This window comes from Leopardus geoffroyi, chromosome A3, assembly GCF_018350155.1.
Source record: "Leopardus geoffroyi isolate Oge1 chromosome A3, O.geoffroyi_Oge1_pat1.0, whole genome shotgun sequence".
In the NCBI taxonomy this organism is placed as follows: Eukaryota; Metazoa; Chordata; class Mammalia; order Carnivora; family Felidae; genus Leopardus; species Leopardus geoffroyi.
In genome coordinates, this window is record NC_059336.1 from 1942820 (window position 1) to 1955311 (window position 12492).

The window sequence follows — 12492 nt, forward strand, 5'->3', positions numbered from 1 at the left end:
CTCCTGGGAAGTTCTGCTCCCACCTTTCCTGCCCTTGCAGAGACCTCTGAGGGTCAGAGTAAGGGAGTGGCCTTTGGCAGGAGAGGAAGGGACCTCGGAGGCTGGTGGGCCCTCTCCTCACGCGCCAGCAGGCCGGACGGGACCCCCCCCCACCTCGCGCGCCAGACGGGGCTGGCAAAGGGAAGGCCGGTCCCCCACCCGTTCCGCCCCTGTTGGTCTTGGGCCTCTTTGTCCAAATTGGGGTTTCCTCCTATGTGTCCTCATGCCTCAGAAGCCTCTGTTAGCTCTGAAGGAATCTCCACCCCGTCCCGGAACTCCTTGGGGACCACTAAAGGGGAGCCCCAGAATGTCCAGCCCCACCCCACCACCTTGTCCAGTCCATCTGCATATACGGGCGTGGGGACCAGAGGGGCAAGGAGGGGACAAGTCGTACAAGTAACTGGGGACCGAGAGTGGAGTCACCTGTCTTCCCAAGAAGGCTTTTATACACAGACAGGGAGGCCGAGGACACGGGGCCCCTTGCACAGTCACACCGGGGACAGCCCAGAGGGTCTCTGTGTCCCCCAGAGCGGCTCCCTGGTCGCCACTGTCACTCGGTGTGCGGGGACTGTGGAAGCGCCATGTTTTAAAAAGCCACCACGACTCTGAGCTCTGGGACCAGAGCTTCAGTTCAGCTGCTTTTGAGAGCAGCTGTGACATCGTGACCAGTGTCTGCGTGTGTCCCTTCCAGCTTGCCGCACTCTGAGGGCCCTTTGCCACCGTGCTGAGAACAGCGAGACCCGGTGATGATCAAACTGCTCTCATCGAATTAACGGGCCCAACTTGGGGCCGCGGGCGAGCCAGGGTTCTTCCCTCCCCCAACCCTCGCTGCTCTCTCCCACATCACCGCGAGGGGCTTGACGATGTTTGCCCGTCTTGCATTTTATCCAGTATTTTCCATGTGACAAAATCCAGCCCTCAATTATTTTCAATTAGGTTCTTGTAATGACCAGGAAACCCCAGAATGTGATAGGAAGAGGCATTTGTTGTGTAACATTCACACTGTTACACATTACCATTCACAATTACTTTGAGTTTTAGAAATCATGAAAAAATCCTCAAAGTCATATGAATACTAATGAAAGCCATGAATATGTTCTTCCAGAATTTGCCTGGTGGGGAAGAGCGAATTAGATGCTTCTCAGAAATGGCCTTCGGGCTGCACCGAATTAACAAAGACAGGTAGCTACTTAATTTGTGGTTTGGGATTACAGGCTGCACTACGGCTGGCGGTGGGGGTGACTCAGCACCCGTTCCTGGCTCTTCTAGTAACGGAGGCCCGATTTCCTTTGGGGGGTCATCGTTCCCCATCGTGAGTGGTCTTGGGGAGACAGTCCACACCCCCTGCACCCCCCGCACCCCTACCAGCCACCAGGCAGGCCCACCGGCCAGGCTGGGCCAATCAGCTTCTCTTTCCCAAACGTGGATCTTGAATCGAGAATGAGTCGGGGCCTCGGCCGCAGCAATTTCTTACTCGACCCGGCTCCATAGTCAGGGGAATTAAAAGCAAAGATGAACTACTGGGACCTCATCGAGATAAAAAGCTTCTGCACTGCAAAGGAAACAATCAACAAAACTAAAAGGTGACCGACGGAATGGGAAAAGATATTTGCAAATGACATATTGGACAAAGGGCCAGTATCCAAAACTTATAAAGAACTCACCAAACTCCACACCCGATAAACAAATAATCCAGTGAAGAAATGGGCAGAAGACATGAATAGACACTTCTCCAAAGAAGACATCCAGATGGCCAACAGACACATGAAAAGATGCTCAACATCACTCCTCATCAGGGAAATACAAATCAAAACCACACCGAGGTACCACCTCACGCCGGTCAGAGTGGCCAAAATGAACAAATCAGGAGACTCTAGATGCTGGCGACCATGTGGAGAAACGGGAACCCTCTCGCACTGCTGGTGGGAATGCAAACTGGTGCAGCTGCTCTGGAAAACAGTGTGGAGGTTCCTCAAAAAATTAAAAATAGAACTACCCTACAACCTAGCAATTGCACAGCTAGGAATTTACCCAAGGGATACAGGAGTGCTGATGCACAGGGGCACTTATACCCCAATGTTTATAGCAGCACTTTCAACAACAGCCAAATTCTGGAAAGAGCCTAAATGTCTACCAACTGATGAATGGATAAAGAAATTGTGGTTTATATACACAATGGAATACTACTTGGCAATGAGAAAGAATGAAATCCTGCCATTTGCAGCAAGGTGGATGGAACCGGAGGGTATAATGCTAAGTGAAATAAGTCAGAGAAAGATACCGCATGTTTTCGCTCATATGTGGATCCTGAGAAACTGAACAGAAGACCATGGGGGAGGGGGAGGGGGAGGGGAGAAAACAGTTCCAGAGAGGGAGAGAGGCAAACCATGAGACTCTTAAATACTGAGAACACACTGAGGGTTGATGGGGGTGGGGGAGAGGGGAAAGCGGGTGACGGGCACTGAGGAGGGCGCCCGTTGGGTTGAGCACTGGGTGTTGTACGGAAGCCGATCTGACAATAAATTATGTTACAAAAAGAAAAAGACTGAGTCAGGGTGGAAAATCTGGCTGGGGTCCCTCCACTAGTACAGAGCCACCTCCTGGGCAAGACCCGGAACCCGGGCCCCCCCCCCCAACCCCGGCTGGCCTGCCCTCCCCTTCCCGTCCGTGGGAGCCCAGGACCCTCCTGGGCACATTCTTTCCGCTTCGGTAGCTGGACAGCTTCCCACGGCCTTAGGTCAAACCTCCTGCCCCCGTGCGGGCCGCAGAGCCCGAGCACAGCGCTGGGCAGGCACGTGCTAAGCACAGGAGAGGCCACTGGGGTGCTCACGTATCCGCGCCTGGCACCTCCCCGCAGAGGCCCCACCCCGACTTCTGGATCCCGGGGTCAGAGTGGCGCTCCCTGTGAGCAGAGCCCGACACAAAGATGCTTCTGGGGGGCGGAGCGGCTGAGTGGGAAAAGGAGAAGACACAAGAGGGAAAAGAGACGTGGTGCCCGGGGTCTGGCTTTAGTCTCATCCCACGGTGGCAGGGGGAGTCCCGGGGTGTGACCTGTGGCAGAGAAGTCCGGCCTTGGGGCGAGGAGGTGTGGGCCAGCCCAGGGCGAGGGGGGTCCTCCCGGGCACCTGCCACTGGGGCACGGTCAGCCCTCTGCAGGGGTGTCTGACTCTGAACCGCCAGCAAGACCCTGAGCAGGCGGGGACGGTGCGCCGGCCCCTGGGGATTTGACGGTACCAACGGCACCGGCTGCACCCCGCTTACTTGTCTCCACGGTCCTTGTCACTGCCAGCGTTTTCTGGCTTTTTCTGTGTCGACTGCCTTCTTTCCATCCCCCACTGGGCTGCGTGCTCAGGAGAGAGGGGCACACGGTCACTCACACAGCACGTGGCCTCGAGCGGCGCTCGCCCAGCAGTAGGTGCCCGGGCAGCCTGCTGGAGGGACACGGGACCCTGAGCAGAGCAGCCTGGGGCAGCTGCGCGAACGTGGTCGCTAACGAGGGCCGTCGTCCGCAGACAAGCCAGAGCGGGCCCACTTCCCCCGTCCAGGACTTGAGCTAGGAATACCCGTGTCCCTCAGGGAGCCCAAGACAGGAAGCTGAGTCCACGGGTGCACTTCCTGCCTCGGTCTGATCAAGTAGGGATCAACGGACCGGATGCCGTGACACGGCAGCTTGTGGGCTGAGTGTTCCCTCAGGGTTGTCGTCCACACCTTGGTGGCTGGCATCCTGCTCCTCCAGATGAACAGCGGGGGTCTGGCCGGGAGCTCTGCCTCGTCGGTGTTCGACACGCGTTCCCTGCCTGTGTCTGGAAGGCCCTGCCCACGCGGCCTCGGTTTTAACACAACAGCTCGAGTCTGCCGTTGCCGTGTGCTGGCCCGGGCTGGGGGTGAGGGATGACACCGGACGGGATCCAGTCCTTGGGAACGTGGGGCAGGGTGGGGGAGACAGAGGCTGTGGTGGCCAGGCCATAGCTCGGGCTGGGGGGAGGCCGCGGGAGGGAGCCCCGAGGGGCAGGACCCGGCGCTGGGATGAGCCCCCAGCCCCTGAGGGACAGGAATGGTGGGGGTGTGGTGTGAGCAGGCATTTGGGGACAGCGAGGGGGGTGAGGCTGCGAGCAGGCCGAAATGGGGCACCCAGGCAGCCACCAGCCCTGCTGTGTCTGCTGAGGCCCCCCCCCCGCCCACCTTCAGAAACCACTGCCCCCCATGCTTTGCACGGGCCGGTGGGGAGGACCATCCGTGGGCACCAGGAGCACGTCCCCCAGCCCAGTGACTGGCTCAGGGAGGGGCATGTGACCCAAGCTGGGCCCACGGGGGTGTTTCCTTTTGGGATGAAGGTCTCCTCCTCATTCTCTTGGGAAGAGCGCCCCAGGGACTCAGGACAGCTGCCCTCACCTCCTCTCTAGCTCCCCTCCCGGGTCAGGTCACCTGCCGTCTTGCTTCCTCGTCACCACCTGGAAATGGGATCTAATGCCAATCCCTGAGAGCTGTTGTCAAGAGCGTGGGACAGACTGCAGTGGATGGTCTGCAGCATGTCTGAGGGCTGAGTCTTTGGTTTAGTCAGTACCAAGGGCTGAGCACTGTGCTTAGTCAGTACCGAGTACCGTGTTAGTACCAGGGAGTGAGTACTATGCTTAGCCAGTAATGAGTACTGTGCTTAGTACTATGCTGAGTACGTTGCTTAGTTAGCAACGAGGGACAAGTGCCGTGCTTTCTTAGTACTGAGTACTGTGCTTTGTCAGTATAAAGCAGTATGTTTAGTCAGTTCTGAGGGATGAATAGCGAACTTTTTCAGTAAACGATAGCTGAGTATTGTGCTTTGTGAACTGCGGGCTGAGTATGACTTAGTGAGGGCCAAGGACTGAGCCTTGCTGAGTTTATGCATTGCCAATAGTGGGGACCGAATACTTTGCTTTGTCATCAGTCTGAGCAGAGTATTCGACTCTGCAGTAACGATGCCTGGGTGCTTTGCTTTGACGTCTCCTCCAGAGAGCCCAGTGTTCCAGTAGATGCACAGAAAATGCTCTGCAAACCAGACGTGGATGACTGAACAAACCAAGGGACAGGAGGACACAGAAATACCAGATGAGGCTGAGGTTCCGGGCCACAGTGCAGGGGATACAGTCTGCCCCCTCGCTACCACAGGGCATTTGAACCCTGTCCTTTGTCAAGTGTCAGAAATCACGCTAACTGGCTCGAGCAAAGAGGCAACGTACTGGCTCTTGTGTGGGAATGGTGTGGGTTTCAGGCACAGCTGGATCGTGGCTCAGGTGATGCGCTCAGCACATGTTCTCTCCCTCTGTGGCCCTTCTCACTTCCGTGGTTACACCCTATCTGCCTAGCAACCCAGCAGCCACGGGGACAGACCGACAGTCACCGCAGCGCAGCAGTCACACAGCCGCTGTATCCGTGGCACGGACACAGGGGCAACGCAAATGTAATCACGGCCACGACAGCTCACGCTCCTGTACCTAGCCTGCTGGTGCCACGGGTGTTATCTGCCCACCCGCACAGGCTCAGTTACCGCTCAAACTCTACAAGCGGCGTCAAAGCCCTATTACAGACAAAGGAACCGAGGCACAGGGAACGCAGCCACTTTGCCAGGCCAGCCGGTTCCCAAGCACCCGAGCGGGGTCCACACCTAGGCGTCCTCCCCAGAGCCGGCGCTGGTGCCCTGCGCGCTCCGACCCGGGAGATGCCGCCCTCCCGGGGGCTCCATGCAGCTGCCGTCCCGTCCTGGACCCAGCAGCCGCGGCTGGAGATCAAACAGGCAGATTCGCCGGGCGCGGGGATGGTGGCCGAGCCCGGCCTCTCCGTCCGTGCCGCCGAGAGTGGGTGAGGAGGTCCCCCCAGCGAGGTCGAGGTGGGTGGAGGAGAGGGGTGCCAGGCGTGTTGCGGCCCCTGCTGCCAGGCCGGTGGCTCCCAGGCCGGCCCTGCCTGTTGGGGGCTGCATCTCAGTGACCGTCTGGAAGCCACTGCACCCCTAGCCTTCGTGGGGATCGTGATGGCAGAAGCCCGAGGGGCCACAGGGCTCGGAACGGGTGGCACCATGCGCGTCGACACTCTGCTCCCGTTACTGGTGGAGTCCCAGCTACCGCTGTGGCACAGCAAAAGGATGGTTCTCCTTAGTTTTGCTTTGCTCCAGGAGCCTGGAGAGGGGCCATGCTGGGGAGCAGGGATGGGTGCCGGGTGAGCAGGTGGTCCTGAGGAGGGGGAGGGGAGAGGTGTGGAGTGGGCTGGGGTCCCGAGGAGGGAGGGAAGGTGGGGGGTGCAGGGGTGGGCTGGCGTCCCGAGAAGGGAGGGAAGGTGGGGGGTGCAGGGGTGGCCTGGCGTCCCGAGGAGGGAGGGAAGGTGGGGGGTGCAGGGGTGGGCTGGGGTCCCGAGGAGGGAGGGAAGGTGGGGGGGGGATATGGGGTGGGCTGGGGTCCCGAGGAGGGAGGGAATGTGGGGGGGATATGGGTTGGGCTGGGGTCCCAAGGAGGGAGGGAAGGTTGGGTGGGATATGGGGTGGGCTGGCGTCCCGAGGAGGGAGGGAAGGTGGGGGGTGCAGGGGTGGGCTGGGGTCCCGAGAAGGGAGGGAAGGTGGGGGGTGCAGGGGTGGGCTGGGGTCCCGAGGAGGGAGGGAAGGTGGGGGGTGCAGGGGTGGGCTGGGGTCCCGAGAAGGGAGGGAAGGTGGGGGGTGCAGGGGTGGGCTGGGGTCCCGAGAAGGGAGGGAAGGTGGGGGGTGCAGGGGTGGCCTGGCGTCCCGAGGAGGGAGGGAAGGTGGGGGATGCAGGGGTGGGCTGGGGTCCCGAGAAGGGAGGGAAGGTGGGGGGTGCAGGGGTGGGCTGGGGTCCCGAGAAGGGAGGGAAGGTGGGGGGTGCAGGGGTGGCCTGGCGTCCCGAGGAGGGAGGGAAGGTGGGGGGTGCAGGGGTGGGCTGGGGTCCCGAGAAGGGAGGGAAGGTGGGGGGTGCAGGGGTGGCCTGGCGTCCCGAGGAGGGAGGGAAGGTGGGGGGTGCAGGGGTGGGCTGGGGTCCCGAGGAGGGAGGGAAGGTGGGGGGGGGATATGGGGTGGGCTGGGGTCCCGAGGAGGGAGGGAATGTGGGGGGGATATGGGTTGGGCTGGGGTCCCAAGGAGGGAGGGAAGGTTGGGTGGGATATGGGGTGGGCTGGCGTCCCGAGGAGGGAGGGAAGGTGGGGGGTGCAGGGGTGGGCTGGGGTCCCGAGAAGGGAGGGAAGGTGGGGGGTGCAGGGGTGGGCTGGGGTCCCGAGAAGGGAGGGAAGGTGGGGGGTGCAGGGGTGGCCTGGCGTCCCGAGAAGGGAGGGAAGGTGGGGGGTGCAGGGGTGGCCTGGCGTCCCGAGGAGGGAGGGAAGGTGGGGGGTGCAGGGGTGGCCTGGCGTCCCGAGGAGGGAGGGAAGGTGGGGGGGGGATATGGGGTGGGCTGGGGTCCCGAGGAGGGAGGGAATGTGGGGGGGATATGGGTTGGGCTGGGGTCCCAAGGAGGGAGGGAAGGTTGGGTGGGATATGGGGTGGGCTGGCGTCCCGAGGAGGGAGGGAAGGTGGGGGGTGCAGGGGTGGGCTGGGGTCCCGAGAAGGGAGGGAAGGTGGGGGGTGCAGGGGTGGGCTGGGGTCCCGAGGAGGGAGGGAAGGTGGGGGGTGCAGGGGTGGGCTGGGGTCCCGAGAAGGGAGGGAAGGTGGGGGGTGCAGGGGTGGGCTGGGGTCCCGAGAAGGGAGGGAAGGTGGGGGGTGCAGGGGTGGCCTGGCGTCCCGAGGAGGGAGGGAAGGTGGGGGATGCAGGGGTGGGCTGGGGTCCCGAGAAGGGAGGGAAGGTGGGGGGTGCAGGGGTGGGCTGGGGTCCCGAGAAGGGAGGGAAGGTGGGGGGTGCAGGGGTGGCCTGGCGTCCCGAGGAGGGAGGGAAGGTGGGGGGTGCAGGGGTGGGCTGGGGTCCCGAGAAGGGAGGGAAGGTGGGGGGTGCAGGGGTGGCCTGGCGTCCCGAGGAGGGAGGGAAGGTGGGGGATGCAGGGGTGGGCTGGGGTCCCGAGAAGGGAGGGAAGGTGGGGGGTGCAGGGGTGGGCTGGGGTCCCGAGAAGGGAGGGAAGGTGGGGGGTGCAGGGGTGGCCTGGCGTCCCGAGGAGGGAGGGAAGGTGGGGGGTGCAGGGGTGGGCTGGGGTCCCGAGAAGGGAGGGAAGGTGGGGGGTGCAGGGGTGGCCTGGCGTCCCGAGAAGGGAGGGAAGGTGGGGGATGCAGGGGTGGGCTGGGGTCCTGAGAAGGGAGGGAAGGTGGGGGGTGCAGGGGTGGCCTGGCGTCCCGAGGAGGGAGGGAAGGTGGGGGGTGCAGGGGTGGGCTGGGGTCCCGAGGAGGGAGGGAAGGTGGGGGGTGCAGGGGTGGGCTGGGGTCCCAACAAGGGAGGGATGGGGGGGGATATGCGGTGGCCGGGGTCCCGAGGAGGGAGGGAAGGTGGGGGGTGATATGGGATGGGCTGGGCTGGGGTCCCAAGGAGGGAGGGAAGGTGGGGGGGGGGATATGGGGTGGGCTGGGGTCCCGAGGAGGGAGGGAATGTGGGGGGGATATGGGTTGGGCTGGGGTCCTGAGGAGGGAGGGAAGGTGGGGGTGCAGGTGTGGGCTGGGGTCCCGAGGAGGGAGGGAAGTTGGGCGGGGATATGTGGTAGGCTGGGGTCCAGAGGCGGGGAGCACGCTGCTGTGGGAGCCCCAGGGACACCTGCTGTGCGGATGCCCCCAGTGTAAGGAGCAGTGACCCGTGAGGTCCTTGAGGCACAGGCTGGTAGGACAGGGGAGCAGGTGAGAAGCTGGTAGTAATAAAAGTTGCCACGCTGGGAGCCCTGTGACTCGGCTGGCACAGCCCGTTCGGGAGCATCGGCCTGGCTGCAGGAATGGGGGCAGCCGTTTCTAGAAAGGGGGGCGGCCTCCTCAGATCCAGGGATTTGAGCACAGGTGCTGGAAACAGGTGCCCTGGGACTCCCCCCCCCCCGCAAGTTTTTCCTGCCCCCTAAGAGCTGCCAGCCTTTAAAAGAGATGCTTGTGGGGCGCCTGGGTGGCGCAGTCGGTTAAGCGTCCGACTTCAGCCAGGTCACGATCTCGCGGTCCGTGAGTTCGAGCCCCGCGTCGGGCTCTGGGCTGATGGCTCAGAGCCTGGAGCCTGTTTCCGATTCTGTGTCTCCCTCTCTCTCTGCCCCTCCCCCGTTCATGCTGTGTCTCTCTCTGTCCCAAAAATAAATAAACGTTGAAAAAAAAATTAAAAAAAAAATAAAAGAGATGCTTGTTACTGGGAATTCAGCCTGAAACGGACGCCAGATCTCCACTGTTCCTAGAAGGGATCCATCACCACGATGCATCCTTTCAACTGAAGTCCCACTTTCTCTCTACGCTCGGTTACAAGAGGCCAAACATTCCTTGGGGCCACTGGGGCAGGCGATCAGGCCACGGGAAAGAAGTGGCCGGCAGACAGGTTTGTTCGGTGACGTGAGGCCCTGGCAGGGACGGGGAGGATGGGTGTGAAGCGAACCCCATCCACAGAGAGGTCCCCAGAAGGGTGACAGCTGCGTCTCTGGAAAGCTCGAGCCTCGATGTCCCTCCCAAGGCTCCTCCCCTCCTGCCCTTCGAAGCCTTCGGGTCTCCCATCAACGCCATGTCCCCAAGCAGCCCTCCAGGACTGCCCTGCCTGAGTGGCCCTATTCAACGGCCGCTTTCAAAGTCCTCTCTCGACGCTCGCGTATGAGCTGGGGTGTGTGTTGGCACCGATGGCCGGTCTCCCCTCCGCTGGTGCCCAACGCGGCCTGGGCCGCAGCCCCCGGGGGAGCTCCCGAGGCAGCCGGAGCTCGGGGAACGCGCGCTGGCTGGGTGGGTGGGCAGGGCCGCAGAGACCCCCTTCCTCCCTCCTCTGGTCCCCAGAGACCCACTCTGTGGACAGGAGCAGGTGCCGGTCCCCAAGGCGATCCTCCGCCCGCGTATGCTGGTGCACCTGGGGTGGCGACTCTGTGCCCGGCCCCGCCCTGAGCACCGCACCCGGCCTCCCCGACTCCCGCTACAGCCCCCAGGCGGACGGTGCCAGCCCCGTGTCAGGTGACGACACCGAGGGTCAGGGAGGGCCAACCCCTTCTCCGCTTCGTCTCCACCTGACAACGCCTGGGCTCTCTGGGACGCTGGACGAACGGGAAGCACCGACGCCGGGTCTCGGGGATCCCGGGAAGGCTTTGCTCTACAGGCAGTTTCCAGGCCTTCGTCTCCTTGGGGCCGCACCCCGTAAGCAGACGCGGGTTCTCTGATGTGTGCTCGGCGGGACCAACAGCGAGGAACCTGAGGGCCCCCGGGCGGGATGGCCGGGGTGGGTGACACAAACGGGCCCGTGCCCAGAGGAACACGTGGCCGAGAGTTCCTGGGGAACCGTCCTTCCTGCCGGAAGGGGCCCCGGGGAGCGTGGGAGTCTGCATCCTAGAGCAAAGGAGCCCCGTGTCCAAACACATTCTCAGGAGCAAGTGGCCAACATGTTGGTGGCTGAGGAGTGGGGGGTCCCCCAAGCCCCGGGGGACGTTTGTTCCTCTCTGGCCCAGCTAATGCTGCCATGAGTCCCTGATCCACGTTCCGAGCCAGGGCCCATGCCTTAGGCATCTTTGTACGCCGTTCCCTGCACCGTGTGCCCTAGATCTGCTGACTCCTGCCAGCACACAGAAGAGGCTCAGGGGAGCACACGGGAGTGGTTCAGGGGAGCACACAGGAGAGGCTCAGGGGAGCACACAGGAGCTCAGGGGGAGCACACAGGAGAGGCTCAGGGGAGCACACGGGAGTGGTTCAGGGGAGCACACAGGAGAGGCTCAGGGGAGCACACGGGAGTGGTTCAGGGGAGCACACAGGAGCTCAGGGGGAGCACACAGGAGTGCAGGGGGAGCACACAGGAGAGGCTCAGGGGAGCACACAGGAACTCAAGGGGAGCACACGGGAGCTCAGGGGGAGCACACAGGAGAGGCTCAGGGGAGCACACGGGAGCTCAGGGGGAGCACACAGGAGAGGCTCAGGGGAGCACACAGGAGTGGCCCTCCTCCTGCCCTGCATGTGTGGGACAGAAACTTTAGAGCCCAGGACTCAGGGCGCCCAGGAGCATTGAGTGGGACTTGTGGTCTGTTTGCCCACCACACGGATCGCCCGGGTGCTCACCGCACCCCTGCCTCGTAGCCCAGGGCACCCTGTCTCCCCCTCCCCAGCTGGAGCCTGCAGAGAAGGTGGGTGCTGCCCCTGGCCCGACAGATCTGGGTGCAGGGAGAAGGTCATGCTGAGCCCCTGAAGGGCAGAGCCATCGGTCCCCAAACCCGTGAGCATGGCCACTCTCACGGCAGGAGCAAGGCGCCCCTCTCATCCCGCAGCGCATCTGCCGATGGCTGTCCACACTGAGGGCGCTTCCTTGGAGCTCCTGGAGCCCAAGCCCTACCCCGGCGGTTTGTTCACAGAACACGCTTGGTGGGGAAGCACTCGCTCAAATGCCATCTCAAGTGGATGCCCACGGACCACCTCCTCAAATGTGAGCGTCACCATGGGACCCAGACTGCACTGGGCATGTGCCCCAGGGACCTAAAAACAGGTGGTCAAGGACCACTTGGACACGGATGCTCACGGCAGCACCGTGGCCCGTGGCCCAGCAGACACGGCCCTGCTGCCCAAGCGCTGACGACAAGATTAGCGAGGTGTGGCCTCTCCACACAAGGAATATTATTTGGCCATAGCAATTCCCGCTGTAACGCTATGAACCGCACAACCGCGGGGCTCAGGGGAAGACGCCAGACACGGAGCCCACGTGCCGTGTATGTCCACTTACACAAAACGTCCCGAATAGGCGAATCCATAGACACGGAAAGAGGCTTTGTGGTTCCCAGGGACTGGGGGAGGGGAGCGGGGACCGAGTGCTTGAAGAGCGATGGGATGTTCTGGAACTAGGTAGCATGATGCCTGCATGACATTGTGGACGTATTAAATGCCACTAAAGGTAAATCGTATGGGTGTGTATGTCACCACAGTAAAAAAAGGGGGGGGGGTGAGGGCCAGAGAGACCGTTCATGACTCAGAAGCACTAGCACGGCTCCCTGATTATGTACAAGTCCCCAAACTTCAGGACACCAGGTGGCCTGAGAGCAGGACGAGGGAGGCCGACCTGTGAGGACACCTCCTGTTCACGTACTGAGGGCCAGGGAGGCAGCACGGCCCGTGTCACCTGCCACGCCATTGGCTGTGGTGGCCTGGTGGATGATGGTGACAAGGACCCAGATTCCAGCTTGGCATCTCTAGGTTTAAGGCAAAGAGCGGAAGCTGTGGCTTTCCCCTCCAGGGACTGGGTGGTGAAAACTAAGGACCGTCCTGAGGTGCCGCAGGACCTCCCATCTGGACCAGGACCTACCGCCCAGGCACTGGATCATTCTCCATCGCAGGGTGGGGGGGGGGGTGCGTCCTGGGCACTCAGGGTGCTGAGCAGC

The 12492-nt window shown here is 62.3% G+C and overlaps 1 protein-coding gene across 2 annotated transcripts in view; it reads right to left on the reverse strand.

Annotated features, from left to right (window-relative positions):
- CDH4 (cadherin 4) overlaps positions 1-12492 on the reverse strand; it is a 542698-nt gene that overhangs the window by 73317 nt on the left and 456889 nt on the right. The window lies entirely within an intron of this gene.